This window comes from Acomys russatus, chromosome 13 (assembly GCF_903995435.1).
Source record: "Acomys russatus chromosome 13, mAcoRus1.1, whole genome shotgun sequence".
Classification (NCBI taxonomy): domain Eukaryota; kingdom Metazoa; phylum Chordata; class Mammalia; order Rodentia; family Muridae; genus Acomys; species Acomys russatus.
In genome coordinates this window covers 7,229,421-7,246,406 of record NC_067149.1, presented here as the reverse complement: position 1 = coordinate 7,246,406, position 16,986 = coordinate 7,229,421, and the positions used below count along the sequence as shown (strand labels likewise).

Sequence of the window (16,986 nt, the reverse complement as noted above, 5' to 3'; positions counted from 1 at the left end):
TTTCTCCATTCCCTCCCCTTGGGCGCTCCCGGGCGGCGAGCCCGCGTGCTCATCCTTTGCTAGCCCCGGCGAGTCGCGGGCACGCGCGAGAGAGCAAGCAAGAGAGAGCGGCCGCGCGTGCGCACTGGGCTCCTCCCCTAGCGGCGATTCGGGCTGCTGCCGCTCGCTTGGGCTGGACGCGGGGCGGGCGGGGGGAGGGGGGAGCGGCTTTGCTGGCAGCCCTGAGTGAGGCGGAGACCCGGGCGGAGCGGGCGGCACCGCACCTCGGCCAGAAGCAGCTGCAGCAGCTGCCCTAGTCCCCACTGCCGCCTCTCCAGCCGCTTCTGTCATTCCAGGCCAGCTGCTGCAGACAGAGGACGAGGAGGAGGAGGCGAGAAACTCCCACCGACCCACAGAGGTGAGTCCCGGGCAGAGCATCCTCCATCCTTGCTTGCCTCCCTCCCTCCCTGTCTCCCTCCCATCCTCTCCGTCCTCCCCTCCCTCTCGCTCCCCAGCCCTCCCGCCCTCATCCTTCCCAACATCCCTCTCTCCTCTCCGCTCCTTTCTCCCTTCCAGGCTTTCTTTCATCCCTTTCTTCTCTCACCCAGCCCTACTTCCTTCCCACCCTTTCTTTCTTCCCTGTCTTCCTTCCAACGACTCACCCGTCAGCTCATCTTTGCATGTCTTTTATCTACCTTCTCTTCATCTCTTTTTCCCCTTCCTTATCCTCTACCGCTTCCCGGTGGGTGGGATGGTGGGAGCATTCTTGCCTGCTACAACTGTCCGGATTCTGGGGCTTCTGGAAAAATTGGTTTCATGTACCAAGAGAGCCACGCTCGGGCGGGCAGAGGATGCCCTGCAGTTCTTTACATTGTCAGGATTAAGGGTCAAGTTGGACAGAGTACTGGGAACTGGGAGGAACAGAGTCCAGGAACAATCTATGGATGTGTGCTATAAAGGGTGGGGGTGGGGAGGTTGTCACTTAGATGTGTTTCCAACAGTCCCCCACTCCTCTCTTCAATAGTTTCTTCCTTTCTTTTTTTTTCCTCCTGGGCATTACACGTTCCCAGTGCGTATCACACTAATTTAAAACCCAGCCTTTTCTACTTTGATTGTTGTCTCCATAAGAAACCGCAAGACAAGAGAAGCCTGGAAGGGAACGAGAGGAGGGGAGGGGAGAGGAGGACTGGCAATAGCGGAAGCCTGAATCCCTTCTCCTAGGCCTTTCTGGATTGACGTTTTCAAACCACCCGCCTAATATTCAGTTTGGACTTGAATCTGTGTGTCCTTGGCTCTGTCACTACTTCCCCAGACAGAAACTCTCTCAACTTTAACGCCTATGCGTTCCACATTGTGTTTTCCTTGGGTTTTCAAAAGACCCGGGAAGTTGGTTTGAAGAAATAGGAAGATACACTTTTTGTTCAGCCAGGGTTAAGTTCAGGACATTGAGAATGGCTAGCCAGTCATTGAAGAATGAAGCTGTACTCTACCGTCTTGTAAACATATCATTTTGATAGCTTTAGCTGTGTGATAGGATTAGGCACAGGCTACCTCAGTCCTTCTCAGGCACCTTCTAAAATCCTGATATTTGAAGAAAAATGTTCTGAGCGTCTGTGTCCATTCCTAGATTTACTCTCATGAAAAAGTTGAATTACCTCTGAGGGGGTTATTCTTAAGAATTTGGAATTTTCAGTCAATTTTGCCTCAGTTACTTGCACTGAATCCTGTATTTGACATTGCTGTCTTTAGCTTCACCACAGCTTATTTCAGTCTATATCAAAGATGATGTGATAGTTTTCCTGTTTGCAAATTTTGTTTCTAAAAGATTTACTTACACACAATGGGACAGCAATGGTGGTTCAGTATACCATATCAGTAGGTCTAATTGTGTTCATAAAAACAAACTAAAAATTAAAGACCTATATTTTGTCCGATTGAAATTCTTCTGAACATTAACAGCTTCTCCAGTATGTATACTTTTTATGTATAAGTAGTGTGTGCAAAGGGTCCAAACCTGAAGGTGCCAGTCAATAACTATAGTACAGAGCAAGTCATGGATTTATTTCTCTTACTGAGATTTTGATGACATACCAGTGGTGTAATAGGCACTTTTGCATTTTATGTGACTGTGGAGTAGGGATTGAGATGAAAAGAATTACCTTCTTAAGTGAGAGAGTGCAGACCTTACTACCAGCTGATACTGACGGTCATGTGGATTAGCGATTGTGAAGTGTGGGACATTAGGAAACAAGAGAGGCCTCCCCCTTCACCTTCGCCCGGAGGCATGCAGCTTCTTTCATGGCTTGGCAGGCTTATCCTGCGTGTAGCAGCAGCCCGGTTGAAGCATCAGTTACTAATGTCTCCAGGTAGAATTGTGGCCAACCGTGTACATGTTTGAATGCTTATACTAGTTGACAGTGAATCTCACACAGGTGTGTGTGTGTGTGTGTGTGTGTGTGTGTGTGTGTGTGTGTGTTTTCTGTTGCTGTTTCTTTCCTTATCCTAAGTTTTAGCCAGTGAAAGGCTTTCATGGCAATCAAATATGGGGATAATAAGTTTGTTTTGTTCTAACTTACTCTCAAATGCCGTTCTGCCTGCCAACCTACTGCACTTGCTTGTGGAGTTCTGAGTGTGGGAGGAGCAGTCCCCCTTCAGCTTTTTCCGTGTTGCGGTTTTTCAGCTCAGGACGATGAGGGAGTATGTCTGATAAGAATACAGTCTTCACTATGGAAAGAAAGGCACATTTTGTCTGACTCTTGTTTATAAATATTCATCAATATTGTGAAAGCAGAGTGGAGTTATTAAAGAGATAGAAAATGAAATATTTTGTTTATGACAATATCTTAGGAGAGTAGATGAGTGAAATGAATAAAATATGAACTAGAAAATGGAATTGATGCATAAAAAGGCAATCTGATGTAGCTGGGACAAAGCTCAGTGTTAGTTCACTAGCCCAGCATGATCCAGGCCCCTGGCCTGTTCCACAGCACCCTCAAAACAGAACACAAACAACAAAAAAGCAGCTTGCTACCCTAGCTAACAAACACATTTGCATACATGTACTGACTTCTCAAAAATTTTATTTCCAGAAGCATCTGTCTATAATTGCATGGGCCTTTAAAATAAAAATAAAGGCCTCATAGAGTGTGCTATGGATTTTCACAGGAAGAATTCATTCAGCATATATTTTCTATGCATTCTTCCCTTCAATCTCTTAACACACATGCGAGTTAATGCTGAGTTGTGTGAGCTATCGAAAGAAGTGGAAAAAAGAAGAAGAAAAAAACAAAAAACAAAAAACAAAAAAACACCGTCTTTGGCCTCAGCTTGTAGGTTAGTTGAAGATAAAAGGTATTTGTGTGAGGTTCAGTCTCGCAGCTGCAAAAAGCAAGATCTTTGTAGAAAGCTTCCAAAGTGAACTCAGCTTCTCTTGCTTAAGAGCACTGTGTCCTTTACCTGCTATTTAAGAAACTTGCTTCATCAATGATATGAGATTATGATTTGTGGAGTTTGCTTAAAGATTAAATGTGTTTAGTACAAAACTTGGAGCAAAGTATGTTTTGCACTAGCATTATTTTAATTAGGAGGACAGATTTTAAAGCATTCCAACATAGTATATAGAATTATGCATCTCTACGGTGGAAGAGAGATCTGACTGTAGTTTTGAAGAGGACAGGTGTCTATGTGACTAGGAAAAGCATTTTATTTCATAGGAGCACTCAGGCTTATATGGAAATCCCAGAGGAAAATGTCAAATAGTGTGGGTACCACAGCTGGAGTCAAAGCAGAGATGGAGGAGGAAGATGGTATGATGGGAGACACATCAACAAAACTATTCATTTCCTGAACTATTAGTTAGTTAAACTTGTGAACACTTTCAAAGGTGTTAACCATATCACCACAGTAAATGTTCTACCACCTCAGACAAGTCAGCTGATTGCACTTTGAGATCCATTTTCTCACCGAAGATTCAGTTACCAAGTATCTGGTTTTAATTTTATTCCCATGTTTTATCACATATAATATTCCATCCTATCATAAGACACAGAATCCAAATCTGTGCCCCAAGTAGACTCACAATATTCTTTTTATGGTTTTTCTTCAAACTGTGAGACAGAGGAAACACTTGACTTCTGCTAGACAATAATGGCTTCATTCTGCCATTATCACACCTCCTCTTGCTTCTCCTTACCCATGGGTGTTCCAGCACTATATCTCTGCCAAGATGTTTTATTTAACATATACAATACCAGAATTCCCTGAAGTAATTATATTTCTTGGAGCTTTATGTTTTACTCGTGACATTACCTAATTACTAATTTTCCCTTTCATGGGGATGCAAAGATATTACCTTTTTAGATGTCTTATTGGTATATTAATATGTGATGACAGCAAGAAGATCTGTCTGGAACTTGGCCTCATCATGTTAAATGTCTGTACAAGATGAAGGGCCAGATGTTCATAGACAACATCTGTTCGTCAACCCTCAAGTTTAGTTGAGGCTCAGAAGCTATCTTGTGGAATTTTTCCATCTGACAGTGGAAGTGATAGGAACTGAATTCCTTCTTCTGAAAAATAGATTTCCAGGAAGTTCTCTCTCTGTCTGCAAGAACGTTCAGAGTAGCAGTGCTTGTACTGTTTATGTTTACTCTGTTTTTAATGGGTGCACAACACAACTCCATTGCTTTCTTCCTGGTAGTAAAAAGCTCTTCTTATCTTTGTCTTCATAGTTGTTATAATACATAGAGTTAATCATATCTTAAGTTATACTAGTAATAAGCAAGTGTATGTTTCCAAAATTGAATGGAATATATAAACTGGTATGTTTAATAATGTTTATCTTCATCATCGTCATCATGATTTTACGTGTTCACACATGTAAGTCACACTGTCACCCAGACCATCTTACCACACCTGTCCTCCCTTTGTGTGTATGTGACAGTGGTCCTGGAAGGATCCATTGGACCTATTTGGCTCAGCAGGTAAAGGGTAAGTGGGCCCTCTGCCTTCCTTGATTGATTGTTGATGAGGCAGGTCCTGTTTTAAGTCCAGTGCAGGTAACTACAGATGTGACTTAATGGTGATAATGGCTGTATAGATTCTAAAGAGTGGCATTTCACAGTCTGCCCTGTCTTCTAGCTCTATACACTTCTCTACACTGCTGACCCTCCGCTCCATGGTGTTCTGAGTCTTTTTTTTTTTTTTTTTTTTTTTTTTTTTTTGACATCATACTTGATTTTTAATGGCAGATGAAGCAAACTTAAAGAGTGCACAGGGTTGGATGAAAAATGATTTATGTGCTTACATTTTCCATCTTTAAAAAAAAATGATTCACTTTACATCCTGATCGTAGCCCTCATCTCTATGTCCCACTCTCCCTCCTCCTTCCCTCCTGGCCCCTTTCCCTAGTCTTCAGAGAGGGGGAGCCTTCCTCCCCTACCAACTAGCCACAGCTTATCAAGTTTCATCAGGACTGCCTGCAAAGGCAGCCTTCTCAGGGAGAAGTGATCAAAGAGCATTCAACGGAGTTCATGACTGTTAGCCAGCCCCTCATCCCCCTTATTAAGGGACCCACATGGAGACTGAGCTACTTATAGGCTACTTCTGAGCTAGGACCCTGGGAAGGGTGCTTACTTCTCATTCAGAAGGGTAAATAGAATAAACACTGGAAGCAGGAAGCAGTTGAAGAGAGGGAACAGGACAGGAGCCTACCGTAGATGCCCGCTGAAAGACTCCATCCAGGAGGGGAATTGAAGCAGATGCTGAGACTTACAGCCAAACTTTGGGCAGAGGGCTGGGAGTCTTACAGAAGACTAGGGCATAGAATGACCCAGAGAGGTCAGGAGCTCCACCAGAAGATCAGCAGGGTCGACAATTCTGGGCCCAGGGTGGCTTTCAGAGACTGATGCACCAAACAAGGACCATGCATGGAGAGGACCCTTGTCCCAATGTTCGGAATCTTAGAGGAGGTGACACGAGTCACTTGTTTAGGGATGTGGTGTTCTTATTTTCTACTTGAAATTCATTCTTTGTATTCAAATTCTTGAAAGATTCCACAGTCTAAATAAAATATATCAATAGTGTCATTCCTACTTGCATTTTCCTTAAAAAAAAAAAAAAAAGCAACAGACGATTTTGAAAAACAAATATGTTGGGTATTTTCAATACCCAATGCCTTTAACATAATTTTGAACACAGCCACAAATATGTGTTTTACACCTCCTTAATATTATTGCTTAGGGCATATTATAACAACAGAAAGTGATAGTCTCATTTTGTAACACTTAATCTTGCAGGTCTTTACTATGAAAAGGGATATTAATTGCTCCTTTTGATTTGAAGGCTTGATCCATAAACACAGTTCTTACATCATTATTTTCATGTGTATTGACAAAAGGAATTGTCATGTGTGAAGCATAAGTGTTTTCCCTATCAGCTAAAGCTAGTTAACAAATGGGAAGATTGCGTAACAATGACACAAAATGGACTAATTTTGTCTAACGATCTATAAATTTATAACTGTCATTCAGTTAGGGGGGGTTCTTATATTTTTGCAGCCATGTTTTAAATGTTTTTTAATAAAAATATATAATGAAAATTACCTTTCTGTATCTGCATATGTATGCCAGGTGTGTGTGTGTGTGTGTCTGTGTGTGTGTGTGTGTATGTGTGTTTGTAATTTTTGATCAAGGCAAAGATTTTTTTATGCCTAAGGAGCACTAATTGTGAAATTTGAAGCTATCTTAATATTATCAATATTTAAAAGCAACATTTTTCTCCTGCAAGACACACAGGCTACATTAGATCTACGTATTTCTCTCTCTTTTGTATGTGAGAGGGGGTGTATAAAGATGACAGAATGCTAACTCCTTAATAAGAAGGCAAAGATCTGATGGGAAAAGCTAATTAACTATCTAAAGTTGTGCTTCATATAAGAAGACTTACAAGGGGCTGGGGAGGTGGCTTAGAGGTTCAGAGCACTGGCTGCTTTTCCAAAGGTCCTGAGTTCAATTCCCAGCAACCACATGGTGGCTCATAGCCATCTATAGTGAGATCTGGTGTCCTCTTCTGGTGTGCAGGCATGCAGGCAAGAACACTGTATACATAATCAATAAATAAATCTAAAAAAAAAAAAAAAGACTTACGAACAAAAATGAATGCCTAGAATGGCACTTAATTTTTTCATGTGTTTGTATCTGTGGGCATACCTGTTTGCACACATGTGCATACGCTACACCTATGTGTAGAGGTCAGAGTTGGTATTATATGTGTTCTTAGATCCCGTTCGACTGTAAGTGTTGAAACAGAATCTCTTGTTGATCCCCCAACTCACCAATTTGGGATAATCCAGCTTGCACAGGGAAACCTCCTGTTGCTTACACCAGAGTGCTGAGCCGAGCACTTATGTGAGTGTTGGGGGCAAGGACTCAGCTTCTCAGGGCTGTACAACACATGCCTTAGCTACTGAGCCATGTCTACAGGGCAGGTGTTTACTTCCTTTACTCACAAAAATAATGAAATCAAAACAAAACAAAACAAAACCCAAAAAAACACAAGCTGCTCTTGCAGAGGACCCAACTGCCTGTTAACTCTATCCCCAGGGCCTTTGAGGCTTCTGCCCTTTACAGGTCCCTGCACTCATGTCCACATACCCACACATAAACACATGCATTTGCACATAATTGAAAACCAAATAAAACCTTAAAAAACAATGTAATGTCATGACATTAATCACATTAATCATGACATTTCTAAATTATGAATATTAGCAATACTATGTTTAAGGGAGAATATGGTGCAACTATATATAACACTTGCACATGATTGGTGACAATGTGATGCTTTGGAAAACAGTTTGACAGTTCCCCTACTTTTAAAAATGCTTTTATTACACAACTGAGAAGAATAAAAAGCATGTAGAAACTTAGAAACTTTCATATACAAACTCGTGACAGCTTTACTCACAGAATCTTTCAATTAAAACAGTTCCAAACTCTGTCCAATCCCTGTCCAAAGTTATTTCTTTGAAAAAGTTAACAAAGCTGATGGTGGTGGTGGTGGTGGTGGTGGTGGTGGTTGTGGTTGTGGTGGTGGTGTGTGTATGGGTTCACTAATACACTTTGAAAAGCAGTAATGTATAACCTGTCCCCAGTGGGAAAGAAAGGCATTTGAAAGAACTCATGAAAGTGGGGGTGGCTCTTAGGCATAGAGCCATGTTCAACTCTTACTTTCTGGCTGAGCTCTGGCCTCACCGGATGTTGTCCTCATAGACACCCAGTACTATGACATCTGCCTCTCAATGAGGGAACTTCTCCCAGAAGCCATTCTGCAGCATGCTCTGACAGCTCAGCACTGGGCAGAGCCAATGGAAGGACTGATGGATTAGTGAGCCTCGTTGTTTGTTGAAAGTGTGTTTCCTGGCTGCTGTGGCATTCTCAGTCGTTTGGAAGGAGCCTGAAACAAAAGGCCTCATGTGTGTTCCGGGGCAGCTTGTTATTTTGGGCATGTGGGGAGAAATGGGTATCAGAAGGTACTCTGGAATAAGAAGAGACTCAAATCACAGTCCAACACCTGAGCTGGGAAGGAAGGGATTCAGGCTCAAAGAGACAGTTGGAAGTGGGCAAGCACACAAACAGTGTCAAGTAGTGTGAAGCAAGCAGGACACACAGGGCTGGGACTGGAGGTGAAAGTGAATGTTGGCAATAGTCTGGGATCCAGGCAAGCAAGCTTGATTGCAGTTTGCCCATCTGTGAAATCAGGACCTCAGGCAAGAAGGTTTACACGTTTTGCTTGTTTAAGGTGAAGCCAAAGCAGTAATTATTCTTGAACTGTTTTTTAAGATATTTTTCATGGTTAGAAACTATAGCTTCTGGGTTTTTGTTTTGTTTTGTTTTGTTTTGTTTTTTTTTGTTGTTGTTGTTTGTTGTTGTTGTTGTGTTTTCTTTTTTTAATGTTTTTCTATTTCAGTCCCTTAAGTCTCTGAACCTGCCCCAACTTTAGACAAATCCTACAGGCTTTGGTTCAAATAAATCAGTCATTCATCAAATAATTTAATATAAGGTGTGTGTGTGTATGTGTGTGTATGTGTGTGTATGTGTGTGTGTGTGTGAAGAAGATCATCTCAGAATCCATACAAGAGAGAGGCATGGTTTTTGAGTGCACAAATTGACAGTCCACATACAGATATAAAATACCCACCCGAGCAGCTTAATGCTACACTCTAGAGTATATGGTATTCTTTTTTTAACACTACAGTGGCATGGCTCAGAAATTCAAGCTTTACCTGAAGAAAAACTCAGCTCCTGCAATAAGAGTGCAGAAAGAAGGTGATCTGACATTCCTTCAGCCCAGCCTTGGTCTGGGGACTAGGGCAGAGCTGTTCCAGCAGAGTGAAGGTTCAGTGAGTAACAGTGGGAGAGATAGGAAAACAGCATCCAGGAGACAAAGGCTAAGGCACTGATTGACATCTGCCGAGAACAGGGAGACCCAGGGCGGAGGCAGGCTGGGAAGGGAGCAATGTTGACACATTGTGTACGTGGAGAATGAAACAAGAGATACATTCTGCCAACAACAAGGTTTATCTTTGATACTGTCACAGAAATACTACCTACTGTCCAGAAAAAAAGGAAAACTCCATGAAAAATACAAAACAAAACAAATTTGTAGTACAAGTAGCCACCCAGTGAATATTTGGTAATTTTTTAGTCACCCCAGACCATAAGTATATTCCAGTTCATCTTATAATGAGATCTCTTTAAAACACCACTTAGATTGTTTCATTTTGTATCTCCTTTTGAACCTAAATGTACTTAAGAATTATCTGGCATATTAAAAATTCCACATATTTTGGGATAATTTTGAATATATACGGATATAAAATGCCTGATATGCTTTGCCTTCTAGTATGCTCTATGTCATGGGCAACAAATTGACTTTAGGGACCCATGCCAGAAACACCTAATAGGTAGCCAATGTCTATGTTGAATGTTTATTACCAGATTTGCAAACCCTCAAGGACACACACACACACACACACACATACACACAAGAGTGCACACACATGTGCATGCACAAACATACACAAAGCCTTGCTTAACTGAGTGATGCCCTTTACTTTGTGTCACACTGTGCACCCAGAAGTTCAGAACTCAAGTCCCAGCACCATCATCAAGTGGTTTATAAAGACCGTGACCCCAGTTCCAGAAGTCTGACACCCTCTTCTGGCCTCCAAATACATTGTATCCATGTTGTGTTATGCAAACATTCAGGACACACACACACACACACAGACACACACACACACACACGCGCGCACACACACCAGAAAGAAAATTTTAAGTGGAAAATATCACTATCCTCATGTCTGTTATCTCTGTCATTACTTTTCAGTTATCATTTGCTGTACAGTGTGGATCTTCCATGGGTTCGAGTCTTTGTGTTTCCATAGACAGTTTGCTCTGCTGTTTTGCTATTTCAGGCAAGGCTGTAAGAAACATCTTTATACACTTTTACTTTCCACATGGACCAGCGCCTTTTGTTTTAATGTTGCCAAGTACAACTGCTAGTTCAGGAAGTGTGTGCACTTTTTACTTTGGTAGTTAGTGCCAGGTTTCTCTTAAAACAGTATATAAATTCTGTTCCACCTGTGCAGATGAAGATGCCAGATTCCACACCTCCCAGCAAATACAAGATAATCGTGCACATAGAAGAGCTTACTAGTAAAGACACGGGAGGGATAGATATCTTATATCTGATTTTCTTTTCTCCTGTGATTTCCAGAGATTCTGATCATTTGCTGTGTAGTGGCCTGATGGCTGTTTCTGCAGCAAATAGTACCTGTGGCTTTAGGTTGAGCCATTTACATAAATTCAGTTTGTGCGACTTCTTTATATTCTCTAGCTAAAGGGTTTTGTGATCATTCCGAAGTCATGACAGAGCCTCTGGAGTGTACAGTGTGTTGTGAGATCCAGTAGTTTTCTTTCCCTAAATCTTCATATTTACTTTTATACCCCATTTAAAAAGCAGACTACTGTGGTCCAACTGTTCCTAAATTTCAGAACCAGCATTCTTGGTGTTTTAACATTCATTGGGTCATGAAAGTAATTTTGGGGGAGCCGTGATCACAACTTGTTGTTAGAGTCTCATTAGTTCTCGGTCTTTGTTCCTGTTCCTTTGAAGATCACGAATAGCTTTCTTCACAGACAGAGATCCTCCTCGTGTGCCATTCGTTACCATCTTGGGTCTTACTGCTCTGATTTTACTGTGAGAATATGGAAGTTTTATTCTATAGTTTCTACTGACTCCTGGCTGATAAAAAAAGGCCACGCCTCTTGGTTTTCATACATGGTTCAGTACTGACTCACCTTGCTGAAATACTTTTGTGTTTCAAGAAATTTGTCCATCTCACATTTTTTTCTTACCAATTTGTCCAATTTAAGAAACTAAGTGTGGATATAATATGCAGTGGTAGAGAATACTTAACCATTGTTCAAGAGGCTGTAGCCTCAACTCTAGTAAAAATTGATAATACTTATAATAATAGTAAAAAGTGAGATAATAGGCCATGGATTAAATACATATTAACAGATGAAAAATAAACATGCATTTTGTATAGTTTCTGCTAATTTTAACTTTAAAATATTCTTATCATGGATTTGGTGTAAATTAGGTACTCCTTATATCTTAAATATAAGGTCCAAACATTAACTTAAAACATGATTTTAGATATGTGTTGGGAACACAGTACCTCACAACAACATTAATATACATATCTTTATGCTTACTAACTCCTTTTTGGATGAGACATATTGTATATGTAAAATCTGTATACTCTTTTGTAAATACTGACTTGACAATTTTCTGGACCTCTGTGAACATTTTATGGAGGATGGTTTGTATGTAGCTCCCAGGAGTCTGAAGGCATCTTTCTGACTTGCTATCCATGTGTTACACGATAAAAGCCATAAAATAACTATATTCTTTGGATATCTGGTGTCTTACTTAGTCGTTTGTGTACTAATCCTGTTGGGAAAGACAGCACTTTCATTGCATCTAGCACTAGTTTCCAGAAATGTGCAAGCATTAACGCATTAGCCAGCTGATTCATAGGAGGCGTTTGTTGCTCAAGTTCTTGGCCAGGATTTACATTTCTTTTTGTCTAAAGACTATATTTTTCTAGCTTGGGAAGAAAGGTTGACTTTAGTATGATTCTTATAATTTTCTAGCAGAAATCTTTTAGAAGATTCATTTTAATTATGTGTATATGCAGGTATTATGTATGGGTATATGCATGTGAGTCAAGGCTAGAAGAGGCTGTTGAATCCCCTGGAGCTGGAGTCACAGGCAGTTGTGAAGTATCTGACATGAATTCTGGGAACCAAGTGTCGGTCCAGTGCAAGAGCAACAGGTGCTCTTTACCGAGCCATCTCTCCAGCCCCCAGATGCTTACGTTGAATAAAAAACTTTTACTGATTATGCTAAATGAGAAAATGGACTCATTGCTTTAAAGTGTAATTATTCATCTGGTTTAGATTTTATGTATAAATATTGCTAATGTTTTATCGTTTCCTCCCACCCCTTTCCTTCCTCCTCTTTAGTGGTATAAGTCAAACTTGAGGCCCCAACACTGACCTACATTTCCAGCACATGTTTGTCCTGGCTTGTTTTACTAAAGTCATCTGAGAGGAGGGATTGAGGAAATGCCTTTATAGTTTGGGCTTTAGGACAAGATGTAGGGGATTTTCTTAGTTAGTGATTGATGTGGGAGGGTCCAGCTCATGGTAGGTAGTGTCATCCCTGGGATGACTTCTGTGAGAAAGAAGGTTGACAGAGAGCATGCATAGGGAGGACCTAGGAGAAGTGGAGGAGGGGTAGATGGGTGGGAAGGGGAGGAGGGGAAGAAGGAATTGAGAGGAAAGAAGAGAAGGGAAGCTGCAGTTGGGATGTAAAATAAATAAATAAATAAATTGAGAGAGAGAAGAGAGAGAGAGAAGAGAGAGAGAAGAGAGAGAGAGAAGAGAGAGAGAGAGGAGAGAGAGAGAGAGAGAGAGAGAGAGAGAGAGAGGAGGAGAGAGAGAGAGAGGAGAGAGAGAGAGAGAGAGAGAGAGAGAGAGAGAGAGAGAGAGAGAGAGAGAGAAGCAGGTTGAGCAAACCATGAGGAGCAAGCCAGTAAAGCAGCAGCCCTCCATGTCCTCCACACCAGTTCCTGCTTCCAGGTTCATGCCCTGTTTGAATTCTTGCCCTAGGTAATTGTAGTCATGAACTGGCATATGGAAGTGTGAATGAAATAAACTCTTTCCTTATCATGTTGCTTTTGGGCACAGTGTTTCATCACAATAATAGAACCATAACTAAGGCAGTATTTATTCTTAGTGAAGCCATCACTGTTCAGGCCCTATCAGTCACATGGTTTAGTTAGATCTCATTTTTTGTATTAAAAAGCAAATATTTTTCTGAATGTGAAAGTGAAATCAGGAGCAAATGTCAAGGCACAATTCATGAAGCCACAAAATATCTTTAGGGATGCTGGATCACTAGTTTTATAAATGTTAATTTTAAAAGTTCTATTTTTGAAAAATAATTATAGCAAGAAGGATGAATTCAAATAATACAAACATTATAGTTAAGACCAAATCTTTCAGCCGATAGATAATTTGTTTTGTTTGAATAAATTGAGACAGAGCTATTTATGTCACGGAGCTTCCATGGTTGTCTGCATGGCATTAGACATCCGGCATCAGACTTTGTATAGACAGTTTCTTGTGCTGTTGCTTTGATGAATAGATAACCCTTGAAATCAAGGTTTGTTGGAGCGTGCTATAGCTCTTCATAGGTTGTGAATTATTCTCAGTAAGGATAAGTTAGTGAAATAAATATTCATTTTTTGAATGTGAGTTTAAAATGTTGCATATAAAAAGCGTAGTCATGCCTCATAATTAAGCATTTTAATGGCTACCAGAGTAGTACAAGGCTGCTCTTTATAACATATTGTTTTCTTGATAAAGTAAACATTTAATAACATAAAGTTATAGACATCTTTTCATCTTGAAAACTACAAAACATTACTGAAGGAAGTGAACAAAAACCTAAGTAAAGGGAAATGCATCAGTATTCACAGGTGGAAAAAAAACATGATTAAGGAGACAAATTGATCCACAGAGCCAATGCTATTGCTTCTAATTACTAGGTTTTAAAAAAAGAAACTGTTATGTTCTCCTTAAAATTCATTTGTTACACGAACATACGGAAATTAAATCTTAAAAAAGAACAAAATTGTAAAATGTACACATAGCAGTTCTCAAGCTTACTGAAGAACCATAGTGATAGAGACTGTGTGTTTGTGGACTAAGACTGACATAGAGATCCTCAGAATAAAAGTGCACATCCGGAAATGAACCCATATACTTGAAGCCAATTGATTTTTCAGGATGGGTAACAAGATAATTCAATGGACAAAAGAATAGTCTTTGAGTAGTTGGCGAACATGACTCAGCAGATAAAGGCCCTTGCAATTTTGATGATTGGAGTTCAACACTCAAAACCATGTCATGAGAGAAGAGAACCAACTTCAATGAATTATTCATTGAGTTCCACATGTGTGCTGTGGCACATGTTCATATGCCCACAATATGTAAGTACATGTAATGAAAAAAGGGAAAGTCTTTGGAATAAATGGGGCAGTGAATGTCCATTTGAAAAGAAGTTAAACAATTCACTTCACCTCACTTAGAAAATTAATTGAAAATGTATCTTACACCTAAATGTAATAGCTAAATCTAAAACACTTAGAGAAAGCATAGGTGTCATTCTTATGAGTCTTAAGCTAGGGAGTACATTCTTAGCAGTAATAAGTTAAAATACTACGTAAATTGGACTATATAGTAGGTTAAAACCTTTAGTGCATCAAAGTCACCATCAAGAAAGCTGAAAGACAGCCTATAAAACTGAAAAAATATGTGCAAATCATACAAATGGAAGCAATTCTTTCAAAATATAAAGCGTTGCTATAATAATAAAATACTCAAATGAAAAATATGAAGATGACTGTAGTATAGATTGTAATGTCTTATACAGAGAACATCTACCAGAAGTAAAGTAGAAATTTGAGGACCGGGAAAATGATGTAATTGCAAGAGCTTTTCGAGGGGCCCTGGTAAGGAGACAGGAGGGACAGAGAAAAATAGCTGTGATTGAGAAAATGAACGAGGGCTTCGGGACCATGAAGATGTAAGAGGTGGAGAGCAAAGCCAGGACAAGGGCAGCTGAAGTCCATCCATGCATGCCTCCTGTTTGAAGCAGATTGGGGAAGGAAGCTGCTGTGCGGATTTGATGTTGTTGAATTTTCAGGGCCCACAGCATTTCCTGAGCTATTCTTCATTAGAAACTTGTGAATGGGGCTTGGATTTCTCTGTCGCTGGTATTCAAAGTTGAAATCTTGGATCAGAGACAGAGGTGATAATTAGAATTATGGAAATAGATGAAGGGCCCTGGGGGTGGCGTGAAGCTTGGTGAGGAGCTTGGCTCTGGCCCTCAGGAATGCCCACTGTAACGGAATGAGGCAAAGAAAAGCTGAAACAAACGATGGGAAGGCAGGAATGGAAGCCTGTATGGAAATTTGTTATTGAAGTCCAGGGAGTCAACAATGAAAACAGAAACCCTGCCAAAAGAGAAATTCTATTCTTTAAGCTCTTGCCTTGGGTTTTTCACTCAGACAAGCTAAGACAAGGAAACCCAGAGAGTAAGAGCAAGCCTCGAATCAGTTCTTTGCTTCAGTCCGTGAGGTCTCTTAGTTCTGCCATCCAACTGGATAATGAAGGGGTAGAAATGCCAGAGTAGATATTGAAGGCAGAAGCTGGGAGTCTGCAGAATTAGGGTTGCAGAAGTCATGGGGTGTGGACCTGGGAGCAACTGGAGAAGGTAGGCAGAGCAGCACTCAAAAATTGCCCCACAATCCATTTCCAGCCTCCTTAGAAGGCTTTTTCTCTGGTAGGAAGTCTTATCTCTTCCTCTTGTTTTCTGGTTTTTGGGTGAGCAACATTTTCCTCCTAGCTATCTCCATCTTACTGCATCCATTGATTAGTGGTATGGGGGAACATTTTAAAGGTGGAGCCTGCTAAGCTAAACTGTAGTTGTTATGGGTTTGATATTCCGTGAAAAATATATTGTCAGAAAAAGAGAAAACCAAAAGCCTTATCTCCTGTGAACAGCTTGTCTCTTATCTCCCAAGAAAACAGTGGAACTTTACTAATACTGTCCACAGGACTATTAGGGAGAGTTTATCAAGAGAAAGGGAACGTACGAGAGATGTGATTAAGAGAGTGTGCTTGCTGTTCTTGCAGAGAACTTGGTTTTTGGTTTTTAGTGCCCACATAGGGCAACTTAGGCATTTAACTTAGCAAGGTGTTGTCCTGTGTCTCCAGCTCCAAAGGACCTAGTGCCCTGTCCTGGCCTCTGAAGACACTATAAATCACAATGTGCACGCACGCACAAACACACTCACGCACACATGCAAGCACACATGCACGTGTGTGCGCGCACACACACACACCTACACACTCACACAAATAAAAACAAGTCTTTTTAAAAGAAGAGATATCTGTCCCCATTTAACTCTTCATGGTGTCCACTGACCTTGTGAATTGTGACAAGGGAAGGTGAGTGTTATTAGCAAACGGGCCATCTCACTGGCCTGTCTCAGTGACCTAGCAGTAGCTTACATTATCACTGTTGCCATTAGGTACACCAAGTGTGTAAAATGGCCTACCAGCTACCCCAGAACTTTCTCTGTTCTTTGCCCTCTCTCCTCATTCCGCTCTGTCTTTTTCTCTCTGTCTCTCTGTGTCTGTCTCTGTGTCTGTCTCTGTCTCTCTCTGTGAGTGTGCGTGCATTTCTCCTCTCTCTTCTGTTCCCTCTCTCTGTCTCCCTGTCTGCCTCTGTCTCTCCCTAATGTCCCTACTCTGATAGAGCCTGTTGGTCTCCCCTCTCCCAGTAAGCCTCTTACACTAGATT

The 16,986-nt window shown here is 40.9% G+C and overlaps 1 protein-coding gene across 2 annotated transcripts in view; it reads left to right on the top strand.

The window, feature by feature from the left end:
- The first annotated feature begins 202 nt into the window (after positions 1-202).
- The window catches only part of Ctnna2 (catenin alpha 2), a 1,128,304-nt gene continuing 1,111,520 nt past the window's right edge, over positions 203-16,986 (top strand). The window contains exon 1 of one of the 2 annotated variants that reach the window (XM_051154752.1): positions 203-397. The gene's annotated coding sequence lies outside the window, so the exon portion shown is untranslated. The remainder of the gene's footprint in view (positions 398-16,986) is intronic. The other variant, XM_051154753.1, reaches the window with a different exon arrangement.